The sequence below is a fragment of the Prenolepis imparis genome, unplaced genomic scaffold (assembly GCF_030444845.1).
Source record: "Prenolepis imparis isolate NDT839.2.m4 unplaced genomic scaffold, iyPreImpa1.0 SCAF_3, whole genome shotgun sequence".
Lineage (NCBI taxonomy): Eukaryota > Metazoa > Arthropoda > Insecta > Hymenoptera > Formicidae > Prenolepis > Prenolepis imparis.
The window spans coordinates 12,254,482-12,273,097 of record NW_028141161.1 but is presented as its reverse complement, the minus strand read 5'-3'; the positions used below and the strand labels follow the sequence as shown (position 1 = coordinate 12,273,097).

At 35.4% G+C, this 18,616-nt stretch overlaps 1 protein-coding gene across 1 annotated transcript in view; it reads left to right on the top strand.

Annotated features, from left to right (window-relative positions):
• The first annotated feature begins 849 nt into the window (after nucleotides 1-849).
• LOC145933376 (uncharacterized) overlaps nucleotides 850-18,616 on the top strand; it is a 44,562-nt gene continuing 26,795 nt past the window's right edge. The window contains exon 1 of the mRNA XM_083033023.1: nucleotides 850-2,091. The gene's annotated coding sequence lies outside the window, so the exon portion shown is untranslated. The remainder of the gene's footprint in view (nucleotides 2,092-18,616) is intronic.

Sequence of the window (18,616 nt, the reverse complement as noted above, 5' to 3'; positions counted from 1 at the left end):
AAAAATACACGTGCAATTCGAGGATTACCTTTTTGTTACCCTTTATACGCTCTTCCGGATCTGGGTCTAAAAAAATGTATTATTTTTATATTAAAATTCATTTATAGATTTCCGGTTCCGAAAGGAAGCCAGCATTGTCACATCCCCATGCTCACGTTTCTGTATTTACCATTGCACACGCGTGCACGAGCCGGCGATGCGCCATGCATACGTCATGATCGTCATGGTTCTTTTTGCATTGATATTCGTGTTTATAGGGAGGGTCGACCCTTCGAGGGAGATACTTAAACGAATTGTATATCCGTAAGTGGTATTAATGCGGGGGAGCTTGGGAAAGGACACCACCCCGGCAAAACCCTTATTTTCAATAAATATAAACGACTGATAGAAATAATATGACATGATAAATTTAATATAAAATATTATTTTTAACAATAAATCTCAGGTTGATAAAACATTGTAGATAATTGAATGATAGGAAAATCTCTTGCATAACTAAATTTAAATTTAAATAGAACATTTTTTCTACTTTTTTTCCTACGCAGATTTATTCCATACCCAAAACTTTTTTAATAATGCATGAAAAGATTCGTCTGCGTGAGAAAATGCTGTCTCGCCGCATTAGTTAGCAGTTCCATCGAATTCCCTCCTACGGGGTTTCGAAAAAGCATGGAATTTAAAAAAAAAAAAGAAAAACCGACGGGTGGCTGCGGGCAACGTGTACCGGCATAGAGGGTGGAAAACGGTGCTGTAATAGCATAAATCCGTGAACTGTGCGTAGTCGGTTCCCAATGGTCGCGGGGAGGGAGAAGGAACAGGCCAGAGGCAGACCGAGCGCTGGAAGAAACGGCAGTCGCCACTCGACGCCTGCACCGAACGGAAGGTATCTTTGCGAGCACACGGCTTCTTTCGAAATTTCATCCTTGTCCTCGCCGAGGAGAGCTTCGACGAGTCGAATTTTAAGGATAATTTTCGGTGATCGCAAAGTTGCATCTCGGTTTTTTTTAAATCTCTCGTTTTTCTCGGATCTTTTCTTTCTCTTCTCTTTTCTTCTTAAAAGTTAAGGACGATTATCGAGGAATGATGAAACGGGATCGTCGCGGGATCGTCCTGGATCCAGTGTGAGCGTCCAAAGGAGGGAGATATCTGCGATCGAGAGATCGATCGATCGGATCGCGCGAAGCAGGCCGAGCGGAAGTGCCTCTTCCGGTCGGCGGGAGTTTTTCGGCGGAGCAATCGCTCTCGATCGCTCTCGAGATCGCTGATGAGAAGATCAAAAGGGGAGCGCTCTGTAATATTCGTGGATTGCCGGCATGGTGTTTCGCTCGTCGTAAAATTGCGCGCGCGATCGAAAACGGCGCGGTTCGTGAAAGTGTGCTCGAGCAGCGGTGGCAGCAGCTTGTCAGCCGGACAGGTGCGAGATTAGTGACAGAGGAGACATAAAGACAGTAGGAAGAAAGAAGAGAAGGGAGAGAGAGCGAGCGATTTTATTGTTCCTAAAAATCGATCGAGAGAGTATTCATATGAAGTGGTAAAGGGAGAAGAACGACTGGACGCATCGAAATAATTGATCGTCGAAGAAAAAATATAACAGACAAATATAAAGTAGTGTTACGTTTAACGGGCGGCAGAGAGAAAGTGACATTTATCCGATCGTTTTTTGGAAGCGACCGAGAGGAAGAGAGAAAGCAGATGACAAGTGGGCCCGAAACAGGTCTCCAAGACACGTGACACGGACAAAAGTTCGCCGGCTGCAGAAAGAGATCGGTGTGATCGGTAAAGGAAACGCGTGCGCGAGTGTGACACATTCGTGCTTCGTTTCCTTTTTTTTCTCAGTTATTCCGTGAGAAAGTGCCTGGCATTCGTCGCAGAAGGAGGAGCACGTGGATTATTCTTCTAGGCTCAGGAAGAAGAGAAATTTCGCGAACGTGACGGATGTGAGAGAGGAAGCGGAAGGAAGAGAAGAAAAGAGACCACGTGCATGTGTGAGAAGGCACGATAAATTGATATTGTTTTATCGGATATCACACAACGAGAACGCAAACAAGAGAGAAACAACGGATCCGCGCTTCCCGGACGAATCCAAACGTGGTAAGTTGAGTTTTGTTTATGTGTACATATACGGATGTAAACACGCGCCAGATACGCGCCGGCAACGCTTAACATAAATCTATCTCGCGATTGGACCCCGTGAATATTCGAAATGTCACGTATCTTATGCAAAATTGAGCCGATGGTTTGAAAATGGTCAGCAAAAAATATTGTCAAATAAAATGCATATATACGAGTATGTATATAAACTGTCGAATATTCTCAATTAAGATATTTCCAAAATTTATTACAATATAAAATTTTATAATTTGCGCATGTTAAAACAGTATTTCTCAGAGATTTTTTAAAAAATTTGAACAAAACTTCGATTATATTACTCGACAATACATATTAATTTTAAATTAATGTAGAATAATTCTGCAATATTTATAATGCTTTCACAATAATTTCATTACATTTTGAAATTTAAGTAATAAATTCTATGACACGCGCGCACATTTAAATTTTTAATTATTGCCACAAAATCTTGTTCCAATGTGTATTATATAATTATATTTTTAAATGCAAATTCTTGCGGTCCTTTGAAATGTGAGTAATAAATTAATATCAGCATCAATCGTTCGGCAATGAAATAAACGTCGCATGAAATAAACGTGTGTGACCGATTAATTAACCCAGAGAGTGTTGCGGGTTCCCGCAGTTCGTTTGCTTGTAAACAAACGATGTGGAATCAGGCTAAAAGCGCGATTGTTGATATACCGACCGCTCTTTGCGTAATTACTCACCTTCGCGATCGTCGCTCATTAATATGAGATACGCTGCGCTTGGCGCGCGGAGGAAGGTGCTATGTAATTAAATCCCCTTGTATCCAAGAACAATTACGCTCGTTAACGGAGCGCGTTTCGCGATTCTCAATTATATATAGTTTCTCGAGTACGATTCCGATGCGAAACACAGATTTAACCCTTTGCGAAAATAATTTTATCTATTTTTCTCGGTCGTGTAGAAAGCAAATGAAAAGTATTCGCGAAAAGAGTATCATATAACATATCAAGAACAAGCTTTTTAATATATGTAGATCGTATTTAAAGATTATGTAATCTCAATCAAACTTTAGGAACACATTTGACAAATTGCGACACACTCTGTCTCTCTCTTTTTTTTTTCTATCTTTCGAATCATTCATATTTTCATTCTTATTATAACTATTTTATAGATAAATATAGAATTATATTTATTGTGTGCAACGGAAATTTCTCCGTTTAATAGTTTAATCATTACTTTGTCATTTACCTTTTGAAATAAAATACATATACTAAATGTCAACAGAAATATTTTTAGCAAGAGTATTTCTTTTTCCAACTAATAATTTTTTAAAGAATATTAATATAAGCATTATTTAAATAATCAAAATTTGCAAGAAACTTGTACATTAAAATATATTACTTTTAATTTATTATGCGGATATATTTTCCTTTAGATTGATACAAATGAGAAATATTTGCGAAGATTGAACTAATGATTGAAAGAGAAATATTAAATATTAGAAATTATACTTTAAAAATTACATTGTTAAAAATTAAATTTTTGTCAAAAAGATATAAAATCTCTTTTCGTACAACAATAGAAATTAATATATAGCGTTGTGTTAAAAAATTTATACATTTCTAGTTGCATTGTAAGGCAGAAAACTTTTAGTAGATAGACAATAGCGATGGTCGTTTTACTGTCTTTCTTATGATAGGTCAGTTTTCTTTAGCATGAGAAATAGCAGCTAATATATAGCGCCGTCGGTATTCTGTACAATTAGTAACAGCATAAGGAGAGAACAAGTGATTCAATGAACAGTCAACAGTGATAGTTCTGTTATCTTTTTTATGGTAGATTAAATTACTTTTTGAAATTAAAGGTTCTTTAGAAAATTAGGTCTCAATAAGTTTGACACATATACTAATAATTTAGAAAATTCATACAAGCATAGTTGCGGATATTTCCTAACGTTCCCATTTTTCACGTAATCCACAAGTTATTGAATTATATTCAATGAATCTTTATTTAATTTTCTCATCCATAAATAATCCGTACAAATGGAAATAACGTTTCCATTAGATCCCTTGTGAAAATTACTGCTTTCACTGCTTTCTATCGCACTGAATACTTTAGGGATAAGTCGTCCTCGCGGAAGATAATAAACGAGACGATGATAAACTGCGAAGAGAGTGACGTCACCAGTTAATTTTATAAAATGTTAAGAACTTAATGTCTTTGGTCATTAGAAGAAGGGAAACAACCAGATATAGTTACTAATTAATGTTCACTTCACGTTAAACTGCTTCTTATTTTCACTTCAAAGCATTCCTGAGTATTTTCAAGTTATACTTTAGTTAATTTATATAATATTTGAATTAATAGACGAGTTTTAAATCGTCAAAATAATTTTTATAAATAATAAATTAATAATAAAAACAATTCGATTTTTGATTATTAGAATTATAAAATTGTCATATCTTAAACATAAAATACATTAAAATTATCTCTTTAAAAGAAATCCTTAAGAGACTAAAATGCTAAAATTTTGGATGCTGAGTATTTATTTTTTATATAATAATGGTAATTATATATAAAAATTATATATCATTTTTATAAAATTCTATTTTTAAAAGAATGCAAATTATTTAGAGTATGCAGCATGGAAATCCCTACTTAAGGTGAAATTTCTTCGATAATATAGTCATTTATCATATGGAATGCTTATCTTTTAAGCAATTAACTTATCTAGTTCTATTCTGAGTTTCCCTCTACTTTACATTCCTTAAATTATAATCATTTTCTCTTTTTGACCATTTACATGTGAAAATAATTAATACTCATTTGTGACTATCAGAGAATCGATTAATAAAAACATTTTTTTTTTCGAAAATGAGAAAGTTTTATTTCTCTTTTTATCTCTAATTATTATTAATCGAAGATGATTTTTTAAACTGGTTTGTCTATTTAATTAATTAAAATGATCTGAAATATTCTATCATATCAAAATGTGAATAGTTTGTGCTCTTATGTCAATGTATGGTCGTCTAAGTTCGTCCAGTTCGGCTGGTCAGGTCACCGGTACTCGGTTAACGGAGGTCAGGATCCGCGTTAGATCGAACCATAAAGAAACAAATCTAGATCAAAGTAGATTATCATCACCCGATGATCAATTTCTCAATAAGGTTAATTCTTTGAAGTAACATACACTTTACATATCAATATATAATTTTTATATAATTGATAATAATTATTAAACATATAATAAAAGTCTCAATATATCTTTTTAAATAATTAACAATTTTATTTTAAATACAAACTAACGAAAAAGAAAATTATTTCTTATTGCAAAATACTACACTATTGCTAATATATATTTTATTAAAAAAAAATTCATGTATATAAATATATTATAAAAACATTATATTATATGTATATAAATACACATAATATATTTTTTAATAAATTAGAGAATTAAATAATGAATAGGAGAAAAACACATCATAAATTATTATCATTTTATGAAACCATTTTATGAACTCGATGACCATGACGCATGTTTTATTTTACGAATCAAAATGTTTAAATTTTAAAAATGTGATAAAATCTGGTTTTTTCGTATGTTCCATATATGTAAATACCGTTATAATTTTCATTGATCTCTTCGGCACTGTCGGATTAAAGAGCAGCGGCTGCGCTCATCCTACACACGTGCACGCCTTGGAACAATATTATGAACTCCACTCGTTGATTCTGTTTTATAATCTCGCGAGAACGAATGTCCGCTAGCGTATTTATTTTGCCTATATCGATTGTGCGGACACGGAAAATACGTGTGCGAATAACGCCGCACTAGTCGTCGTACATCGACATGCATGTGCATTTAAGTGCACTGTCGTGTCGTCGCTAATTAACATACTGTAATTAACTGTACGTTTGCAAGTAATTTTCTCGTCTATCGCTCAAACAGATCATTCCAATGAGAATCCTGCGAATCTTTACGAGACACGCGACATCGTTGTATGATTATCCTTGATAAAATTAAAGAAGCGAGTTTATAGTTATGTCATAACGCGACTGGCAATTATATAAAAAAATAATGAGATAAACAGAAGAAAAAATGCTATTAGAGGTGATTGTTTTTTAGCACAAGTCTATACAATTCAATTCTAGTCACAAAAGTGGAAAGGGATCTTATTCATTTGCTTATGAATTTAATAAATATAATTTAGTAAATATATTTTTCATATTTGTAAAATATTTAATGCAGGCTTATTCACTTATATTCATAGCAGATCTGTTTGTGTAATCGTGCATTTTATGGTACGATACATGTCGCGCACGCAACACTTTCTAATGAGACTTGTGATCGGAATATCGGGCTCGACATCGATCTCAATCGCGCAATCCGCAGATTCATCTCACGTTTTCAGGCTTAACGACGAAAGTATACGTGTCGCCAATTTGGGTCGGCTGTGACACTCTTCTCTCGGAGCTTTCCAATGCGTTAATGAATAAATTGTTGTTAATGTGAAGAAATTTACTGGATCCAAAGACATGAAACTCCTAAATATTAGGCTTTCTCTTAATAGACCCTGTAGCCCATGTTATTTTATTTAATGAGCTATAATTTAAGTAATATAGATGGAAATTTTCGAATAACCATCACGTTAGCCTTGGTTCTTCGGTCGCGTATAATTTTGATTCAATTATTGATATTATATTATATAACTAAAAAAATATATTATATATTTACTTTATTCTTGATATTATGAGTCACTGCTTTAATCATTTCCACAAAGAAATTTAGAGCGGCATATTCAGCTTATAATTCCATAATCCTAAGGGAATATCCGGATATGGTAAGAGCTTTCGCTTCTGCGGGACTAATTCTATGTAGAAAAGCATGTCGTTTATCCGAATGTCGTTTCGGGGTCGTTTCGGGGTCGTTCGAACTTACCCTTCTTCGTTGCCCTTGCCATTAAAGGCAGCAGTAGCAGCTGCGTTTAGACGATTGCCATGGAATTCGGTCCCGCGTTCGTACGTATAGGCGTACATACGCGGATAAGAGGGACGGATCGATAATTGTGACAGAAATTCAATCCTTTGCAAGCTGGTCCTAATGCCCGGCACTGACCGCCAATTCAATCAAGCGCCCGCCAATCGCGGCTTCCGGAACGGGATTTTAGCCCGCGCGCAGCGCCGAGGGATTTTGTTACGGTCCGCTGCCGCCAAATAAAATTCCGTGGAACGTGTACGGGCCAAACGAAAATAGGTATTAACTACTCGCTGGCGTACGTGATGGCTCCAAAACGTCCGCCTATGTAAACCGTTCGCTAACGTTCGCCGAAGCGCGACAATGGTATGTCCACCCCGATTGGTGAAATGGATTAAAAATAAATTAAATCACCGATAACCGGGGTCGATGACACGCTACCGAATATCGCACAGAAAACATTTCGGAAAAATAATATAATATGGATCAATTCTATATTGCTAAAATCTTGCAAGTTCAATTTTTGTGAAATTTAGAAATATGTTTGTTTGCCTCTCTTTGAAAAATTTTGGTGTTTGAATCACTTCTTTATATTTCTTTATCCACAAAAAGTATGTGAATATTTCTGATCAAAATTAATTGCTTTTGTCGCACGAGCCTTTCTATTTACAAACAGACATGTCTAAATGCGAGAAGCGTTGCAATTTTGTGGCGAGATGCACTCAAGACGTTTCGTCGCTCGCGTCACCGATGCATTTCCTCGTCGACGCGAGAATGTTCACGCTCTCGGAGCGAAATGCAGGAGACGATGACACGCGCGTTCGTGTTGTTTTCCAGCGCGGAAAGAAATGTCCAGCAACAAGCCAGGAAGTGGCGAGAATGGTACGATGTTGCGGTACATTGTCGCACGTAACACCGTGATGTTACGTTACTTGAGGGCGATTTTAACATCAGCGACGCTGCACAACTGATTTAAACGCTGAATCGACTATCTCGGCGTCCAATGTTTTCGAAAAATGGAATTCTTCATACTTGCAACACTGTGTCACGCAATTTTATCGTGTATAACATAGCCTATAATTTCAATCTTAATAGCAATTTTAAAGTTTTCCAATTCTGCGAATGTAAATATTTGATACCATAAATATGTAATTACATACAGACATGCATTATTTAAATATTATATTCGCAGGAGAAAAGAGACACTAGCTTTTAGTTCAATTAAAAATTTTAATACTCGTGCATTTAGCTCTGGAAATTAAGATGTTTCACTATAATATGTTTTTGAAATCATTATTTATTGATTGACAACGATGCCGATTAGAGATTAATAAGTCGAAATATGAATCGAAATTTTAAATTAAAAAAATTTGGGATATAAAGGCCAAAACATTGGCTCACAATGCATAACATTTGCGCGTGGTTTATGCAACAGCTTATACCGTTACGTATTATCCGCCAGGCAATTTGAGGAAAGAATCTAACGAGGATTTGTTTTATGCTCAGAAGAGGCTCCCCGGTAAGCACCTTGTGGGTGCAATTATAGCACCTCCGTTAATTTCTACAAGTTGTTACACGGGGCGTTGGCTTTCTAGTAGCTGGAAATAATACCAGTATTGTGAAACGGGAAAGACTGTTCCGTTTTCACAGTTTTTCACAGTAGAAAACTCACGATTATTTCAAAAAATTCTTTATCAAAAAGATTTCTTATTAATTATGCAGAATGTGAAGTGTATTTTTATGTATATAACACAAATTTATGCTCTTATACATATTTATCGAGTCTAATTTAGATATCATGAGATTTTCTATAAATATATATTATATAACGTAACTTAATGACATAAAATGACTTAAAGCCGCGAAAAATTATAAATTTTTCTCATTGTGAGAATCAACGCAAATATTTTAAAGCGACTGGCAAAAAGTATCTTGCTTTCGTGCCTTATTCCATGGTTGCGAGCGGTTTCAGGTTCAAGGCTCTCACCGCACTACCGTTTTGCAGCATCCTGTTGACGCGTGGGCAGTGTCTCGATTTTTGCCGGTGTATTTGGCTCATGGCTGACCCCGTTCGGCAATCACTAGCTAGTGGATATATACATATAGTCAGAGAAAGGAGTGCCGCTGTTTGACGCGGAGGTTGGAAGGTTAACAGTAGTAGACGGTAGTTAATCGCGGACGCAGGGGAGAAGAACGACGTTACATCATAACGCCAGGATGTCCGTTCGTTCGTACTTCATAAGGCATTCAACGCCCGTGCATCGACTGCTTCCACCTTGGAACAGTTTCGAGTCAGCACGAGGCTGTATCGCGAGAAAGAGCTGATTGCGTGCAATATTTAAGTAATTTAAAGGCATCTCTCGACATGCTAACATAAAAATAATAACACTGAATTAACTATTGTTTGTATTTTAATGTTTCACAAACTGAAAGATGCTTGAATCTTTATTTTATATATATACAAATAAATAAAAATTATATAAAACATAAATTAATTTAAAAGTAAATTTGTTTGATGTTCATGAAAGTAAATCGTGCTCTCTTCTTATTGCATGAAGAAAGATCTGAATATTTATAGGATGTATATTTTAGACATTTTATATAATGTTGAAATTGAATAAAAAATTATCATATATATAAATATATAAAACCTAAATTTATATATATAACATTTTTCATAGATATCTTTAAAAAACTTGCCATATAATTTTTATAGAACTATTTTGATATTCTCTGTAAAATGAGTTGCATCTAATCATTGTCATGATGAGAACGTTCTTTCATCCCCGCAAAAAACATTGTCATGATGAGAACGTTCTTTCATCCCCGCTCCTTTAGTAGACATCATCCTTTTTGGAGTAGTTTTTAAAATATTATAAAAGATTAAAGATTTCTCACATATGTCGGAATTTCCATAAATGTAACTTTTCGAGGGCGAATCGAAATACAAAAATTAGGAAAATTTAAAAAATCAAATCTGTCTTCAAAACCTCGTTTATTTTTTCGATTGAAAAGGAGAAGCGATAACAATCAACGATGATTATCATAAGTAGCAATAATGATCATAATTGTGCAAAAATGTCTATTGCAATTATGCAAATGCAAATGTAAGAACAGCTATTACAGCTGATCCAGCACATTTAACTTTTTTTTTTCATAAATTGAATCTGCGAAGTTTAATCTGAAGATTAATTCAATCTGTAGATAGATGTCCCAAGTGCAATAAATCACTTGGATATAATCACAAAAGAACACGATCGCACACGCAAATTTTTTTTCGTTGACATATATTTCTTTTGGAGGAAATAATCAATTAAAGAGAAGTTGACAGTGCAGGAAAGCCTCTTTCTTTTCATTGACCGACAGCAGCCGGGCGATTCGCTATTAAAGTAATCATAAGACTGGACGCGGGCAATTACGCGACCAGGTATTTAAACCTATCGTGCGCGTTGAAATATGACTTAACCCGGAGATAGTGTCGGTGGAACCTTCTTTTGGAACGGATATGTCCGCGGGATTGCGGGGTTCTCAGAATTAGCTGTAAGGGATCTCGAGCATGCCTTCGACAGGGACTCACCATTGTCGTGAGACATGCTCGAATGTTCGAGGGAACCTTTGCACGATGTGTATACAAGGATAGGCGAACGAATATTATAATCAGGTCTATTTAATGGCAAAGCGACATAATAAAAATGTCGAAGAAGAAAATCGCAGAAAGCAAAAACGAAGGAAAATTATAAATAAAAAGAACAAAAGAGAATTTTATTTATAGTTTTGTTTTATAGCACAATTTTTTTATAAATATTTTATATTTTATAGAAACTTTTTACAAAATTATTTGTCGTTAAATACTATATTAAAATTTAATTATTCTTTATATTCTGACGTTATCCTTTTTGCGAAATGCAAATATGTCGATGAAATTGACAGCGAGGTGCAACCCCTTCTTCTCAAAGCCGAAGTCCAGACAAAGTTTACGGTCGACCAAACGCCCTGATGTAATTCGCCAATGCGTTTTACACGGGCGACTTGATCTTCGCTCAAGCGGAGTCACCCGTCATACGTTTTCATTCCATATTTGACGCGAGAGAAATCAATTAGACGTGGCTTAATTATAGGGGCGGGCGAGCGGGCGCGTACCATCTGATGCGGTGATTAATGAGAGAACTATTTTCTGTCGCGTTTGTATCGCGGTTTTCCCGCGTGTAACGGTTCCCACGGGTAGATCTGGAGAATTCTCGCGAAACGGATGACGCTGTCGTTTATTCATTCGGTAGAACGATTATCTTCCTTTTGTCTTCGCGTTCGACTCAAGGGTCGACAGGAAATAGCCGAGGTAACTTCCCCGGAGTGGACTGATACAGAAGTAGAAAATGCGACTACTCAGATTTCATTTGAAGGAAGTGGGAATATATCAAAACTGACATATCACCCCTTGTTTTTGGGCTCTAAATTGTTCTTAACTTCAAGTGTAAAATAAAAATTGATATAGATATTTATTAGATAGTTCTCTGTCAGGTTATATTACAGATTTGATGTAATCTTATTTTGAACTTTAAACAATAAATTTTAAAGAAGTGAACGAGATCAAGATTAAATCAACTCTAATAAAGTGTCACTTAATTGGTAAGAGATAGAAGTATGTCGGTTTTTGGTATCTTGCCTCTTTAGCAAGATTACTTGGAGTTAAAGTTAAATCAATAATTTAAAGGCTGACCACGTACGGATTTCTTCCTCCAATTTAAAAATAATATAAAAATTACGAGTTTTATTCGGTTTATCCCGAGACTGGAAAAATTCGTGACCATTGGCAATGCTATACGTAACGCGTAAGTGGGCCAGGCGGTGTGAGTATATGTGCGTATATATGTGCGTGTATGTCAGTGTCAAACCCACATTGAAGGTGATTGTCGCGAGAGGGATGGGGTTTTCTCAGGGCCTGCAACCGCCGCTGGCGGATGAATCTTGGTTTCGAGATCGATGGTGTATCGATCGCGAGACACGCGTGTCTCGCATTACATCGGCGATTGTAACGGATTATCTCAATCACGGTCGCGATGATCGGGGTCGATTCTAATGTCGGCTTCAGCGCAAATAAAAGATGAAGCTTTCGATTCGGTTCTATGCGTAGCAACTGATCGTGACTGATTCGTAGATGCAGCATAAAGTAGCAATCATTCCATGTATAATTGCATTAATTAATTTATGCCGGATAGTCTCTTGACGGTAGCTAAACGCGTTTCTTCTCTTCTCTTCTCTCCTTTCATTATCATTATTAATAGCACGTCCTCGAACCTGTAATTCGCGAATTGTTGGTTGTACTGTGATTATAGGTAAAGAAGAGTATTTACTTCAGGATATGACCATCAAGGATGAATATTCAATTAAAGCAAAAGGAAAGTATTTTCACGATACAGATATCCCGTCGCGTTATTTCATTGTTCAGCTTCTTTCTCTTTTGAAAAATATTTGGATTAGTGATTCGTGCAGTTAGTGTACATATTATCAAGTAAAATTAAACATATCTTCATATTCTTATTTTTTGCAAACATCTCATGTAGAAAAAAAATTATATGCGCACAGCACAAGACTATATTTTTCTGCTCAAAAGAAAAGAGCTAAAATATTCTATTCACGTGAAGGCGATATACAAAATTCCCGTGTTTATGCAATCGATATGTCCCGCAGGGAAGGACACGGGATGAATCGATAAGACACGCCGAGTGAAAGCAAATCGAATTTCAGACGTGATATCTCGGCCTTTTTCTCGGTGACATGCTGTTCCCGCATTTAAGCACCGATGCACGACGGCGTCGCGTCGAAAAGACATAAACGTCGCCTCTTTTTTTTCTCGGTGTGAATGATACTTAAATCATTTTGAGACGATGTTCTCTGTGCAAGGCGGTCTGGTGGCCTTAGGCTGTCGGTCACTGACACTGTTTCACAACCCGCATGACGGGCTTCAACGGCCCGGCTCGTATCCTCACGTGATCGCACGGCGGAACCGAAAAGCATCCGTAAATCCGAGCGGATGTTTCATTTCGATTCCACGTGGGATCAGCGACTTTCAAGTAGTTGCCCTCGAGCTTCTCTCTCGAAATATCTTGAGACCAGATTTACCCAAATTTAAGAAAAAAGAGAATTTTGAATGACCGAGGATTATGTCATTAAAGTGAAAAACGCAATTAATTGAAAAAAGTCTATATAAACTTATGAGAAAATTAACTATTTGGGATAATGAGAAATTGGAATGAAAGAAGCTAAAAACTAATTTTATGTCGAACATTAATGTTTATTCATTATTTAGAATAAATTAATTATTTTCCGATATTTTTAAGCAATATTACTGAAATGTGAGTTAAATATTTTCGTGCCCGGGAACTTCGGTTGAACACATAGATAGATAGAGAGGATTATCTCGTGAAGCAAAGGAGCCACAAAACGAGAAGGCTACCTTCACTCGGTGAAGGAGATTGAAACTTTTCCACGACCTTGACTTAAACTTCGACATAAATCGTACCGAGAAAAAGTAATCGAGCGATGCCTCAACGAGACTCTTCCCAAAGGGCATTTTAAAATCGGTCTTAAGGTCACTCAAGAAACCGCAATATCATTAGTTCTCTATAAATAAATCTGAGATTTGATGAAGCAGCTGGCAGTGCAATTAAATTGATCTTGCTGGTGACAAATCACTCGAATATTTCGGAGCAACGACCGTATATAATTAATATGGACCACTCTCTCAATTTGCTCTTCTTCGAAGCGCAAATCGTCCTAAACTTTCGCAGTGGTTCAAAAGCCATTGCGCGAATTATAACAGAAGAACCGAGCTTCTGAACGAGCAAAACTAAGGGGTTAACAATCAGGTCAATTCATCATCTAAACCAGTTAGTCGTAAGAGAAGACTAGATACGATCGGCAAAATCGATGGCCTCTCTAACTGAATTATCTCTGATCGATCGAACTTATGAGACCTGTTTTTCACACAATTTAAAATTATTGGTGATGATGTCAAATTTTCTTTAATATAAAAAATTATCAGAAATAAGTGTTAAAAAATATATTTAACCATAATTGTGCAGATATGAAAAGATTTGTTAAAAGACAAATTTTTAATTAAAAATTAGAAATTATTTTGATTATTATGATTATACACAGAGATAAAGCGAGAGAACTCGATAAAAATGTAAGGTCTCTTTTCACATATATACGGAATCACTTGCGCGTTTTCATCTTAACTATTGTCATTTTTTTATGTGAAGTAATATCAGCTCGTCGAGGTCAGGGAGAGCGAAGCGCGCAAAGTGTGCGCGATGATGCGCATATTTTTTCTCGGCCACATCGCGCACCGTATTATGTTTCAAATTCCTGCATCGGCGGGCTGTTATAATTGCTGTTATAAATTTAACATTGTGATTACGTAACGGCCTCTCCTCCGCGTCCGCGATAATTTGCGTCAATATTTACGCCGACCGCGTGTTTCCGGGATGACGCGAACGGCGATAAATCTCGATCGAGAGATCAAACCGCGGCCGCGACCATTTGAAACAATTATGATGAATGCTCTTGGGCACGATTTGCGATTCATTGTGCCGCGAGTCCGTGCAGTTTATTTAAACTTCCGCTCGTGGCTGTCGACGTTTTCGCTGGAATTCTTAAATATAGTAACCGCGGGTGAGAATATCATTGCAGACCGCGCAGCGGATTATAGTTAGAAACTCACGACCTTAGTGAAAGTATAGTGATCGGTCGTAAAAGTAATTGCTGCTTCCTTCTCGACGGGAGAAAGTGAGTGAGTCAATGAGCGGGGTTTTTTTTTAAATTTAAAATGCGATTCACCCGATCCGATTCATTCGTCGTTGCTGTAAGCGCGTTGCAACTTTGAGCTGCAAGAAATTTTATCGAAATTTCTGCTGTCGTCACTCGTTATGTTCGTGTCTATCGCGCTTTTAACGGAAAAAAGCATCTGCCATCGGCTTGACAGTTTCGTCGAAATTTTTATCTCTCTTCCGTTATCCTCGGTAATCCTCGGTCATACAGACTGAATTCACTTTGCGAACACTACCAACCATTTTGAGCGAGTCTTCTTGAAAGCTCGAAGAACATAACGACCAGAGGCTTTCACTTGCGTATGAAAGCTTAAACATTTTTGACATTCGCGATTCATAATTTTATGTTCGAAAATCCACATATTCACTTTTTTTTTTAATATGAGTGAGATTTAATCATAAAAATAACGCTGCAATATTTTTTACAATACACACAAAGAAAATATCATCTAAATATTTAAGAATAAATATAGAATTTTGCTATTTCTTCAAAATTTTCTGTTTGCCGGCAGAGCTATAAAATATTCGTAGTTTTAAATAAACGAATCTTTCCATGACGAATCTGCAAGCCTTGCCGAAAATCACAAGCTCCTCATTACGCGCGCATCTAAGTCGCTTTTATCCTGAAGAGTACAAGGTAAAACGTAGAAACCCTAAAGCTTCTTTTAACGCTGTTTATTTTGGAGCACATCCAAAAGCTTTCCAGACAGTTGGACGCATAACTTGACAACTTGCGAGAAGGTTATCGAAGGAAGAAGCTCATCGGAGAATAATATTTACGGTAGCCAATGTTGATAGTTACGATTAAGATAGATATGATCGCCTGTCGACGTTGAGATTAAACGGAAACTGCTTCCGGAAATTAGGCAAACTATAACGCTTTACTTGATTCTGTTGTTATCGGAATTGCCTCAAATTTGTTTACTTCACATCTCGCTGTAAAAAAGCATTCTGCATTGAAACTGCGATTCTGATTTCGGCAGCACGCAAGTGTAATGTCGAGGTCGTCTAAATGAATTAGAGTCGAGAAGAAACAAAATTTGGGTCGACATTGAGTGTAAACAGAATACGTGCTACTTGCATCTTTGTCCTTGGTCGCCCTCATTTACCTTGGCACTTCTTGTTATCAAATGTTGCGTAAAATTTTGATTTACGATGATCTATAATGGTACTTAGGAAGCAGATGTTTGCAATTAACGGAGTTAACAAGCTTGCGCCATACGATAGATGTCCATATGGACCATGGAATTGCAATGAAAAATATTATATATATTATATACATATAATGCATATTATTTTAATTCGATTCATCGATACCAGCCATTTTCAAAAATAATCAAGTTTGATAAAAAGAAAATTTATAAAAGAATCGACTTTCTGTTAAAAACATGAGAGAGAAATACTATAGTTTATTCATCTTACTCGAAGTATTATAAGAGCTTAAGCGTTCTTCAAACAACCAATAAATTCAGCCAAAAATATATTGCACCAATCGTGAGTACTAACACATAACGTTTACGGACAAATATATCATGCCTGATAAATGTACCATACACAGTTTTGACATAAATAAACGACCGTGCTGGCTATAACCACTCTGTATCCTCGTCTAAAAGCTTTCGCTCAATTAAGCGAACATATGTCAGTTACTTGACGCAGCTGGCAAATTTCAATATGTGTGTGTGTGTTATATATTTTTTTTTTTTCAAATTATCTCCTTTAAATATTAAAAAATATATTCTAGATATATGCATATCGCTTATTTTGTAGTATATTTTTTGTAATATGATGAATTTTTTTATAATATATATCTTTTAATCCGAAATTGCATAAATAAATTTAGAAATAATTTCTTTTATTAAAATATATTAAAAAAATATAGTACATTAAAATATATTTAAAAAATATTATATACAGTTAATGCATCTGAAATACATTTTAAATGGTTGGTATTTTTTGTCACTTTAAACTTAGCGAAATTTAATTGCCATTGAAGTCGCTACACATAATTGAAGTATTTTCATTGCATATAAATCATATTTGAAACTCGAACAATATATGAAGCCAACATTAAGAATTGCATCAATGATGGTGATACATCCCAATTTCTCGTGTTTTTCCCGTGCATCTCACTGACCCTCTTACCTTGACCATGGCACTCTTGAATTCCTCTGATAATTCTTAGTCAGCACAGCATGAAAGTAAATACCGATCCTGCATTTCGCTTTCTCACTCTGACTTTTATTGCCGTTGAATTTTCTTCATTCTAGCCGTTACTAGAAAAAAAAGAAGGGACCTGTTTTTCTGTCGACGATTTTACAGAGTCCTAGTAAAAACATTTAGTAAAAACTAAAGGGGTGTCTAGTTTCTTATCCAATTAGAGATTATTGCTGATTTTATAAATCCCATTTCAGAAGTTTTTCAGATGAATATTCAACCTTTATAGTTTTACAAAGTATATTTGTCGTCATGGTCATCATTTTTTCGAGAAAGTGAAAGGTGCGAAGTTTTCTTTTACCTTCTACGTGCCTTTACACGCACTATTAGAAATGAAATAGTGCTATAACTCTCAGACAAGATGTTATTTTGAAAAATGGACACGTCCATTTGAAGGTCCGGAACTACGTAAAACGCAAAAATAACTTTTACCTGAGTGAGACCTTTCGTTTAGAAAATAAAACTGATGGATGCTCCAGACGTGACCCTGTATATATATTAATGTTTTCCAATATTTTTTGCTTATTTTTTTATCTAATAATTTTCTGTTCACACATATGCATACACCAACACATATACACGATATACATATATTAAAAGAAACAACTGGCAAAATAAATCTGATATTTTTCTCTTATGTACTTGGCACGTATCTCGTTCTCGCACATCGCAGTCTCGTTCAGAAAATTCACCTACTCCTCGATAAGCGAGATAAAGTGCGAAACTCGAGAGTCATGTTCCTGCATCGTCAGCTCTCCTATCCGGAATCTCATTCGCGCCATCGTGCGATTTGGCACGTTTTTCCAGTATTGTGGAGCATCTTGATTATTTTGGCGCCGGCTTTTAACTGCACTTAACCTTTAGCCATTTTTCTTGAATTTGTCGCGATTCAATGAAATAAAAATTTCTTAAAGTGAATAAATTCTATTGTAATATTTTCAATGCTTTAATATTCTTATGCTATATTTTTCTTATATTAATTTTGAAACATGAAAAAAAAGCATAATATATTGATACTCTTAAATATCAATTTATTATAAAATATTTCTCTATAAAAAGAGCTTATAAACTTATTTTGAAAAAAATAAAATTAAAAGTTTCTTTTTAATAGTTAATATTTTCAATTTATTCTGTTTCTATTTCTTGATTAAAATTTTCTAATCTTATTGATTTTTATTTACACGAATAGATGTATAAATAAAAATTCGAAGATAAATAAAAAAGTTAAAATAGATGATCGAAATTGTTGAACTGAGTATAATTGTGATTTAAATAGGACAAATTATTCTATTTGCACCGTTTTATCATCCTAATAATCAGCATTCAACACAATCGCAATAAGTTGTGGAATTAAGAATCTAATTAGCATGATCATGAATAATTTGTTCCTTGACTAAAGAATCTTTACTGTCGTGATATAATTGTTATATATGCCGGTGCGATTCGTAACTCTTCCTCAACCGGAAGCGGATCGTATATCATCGACGATTGTGTC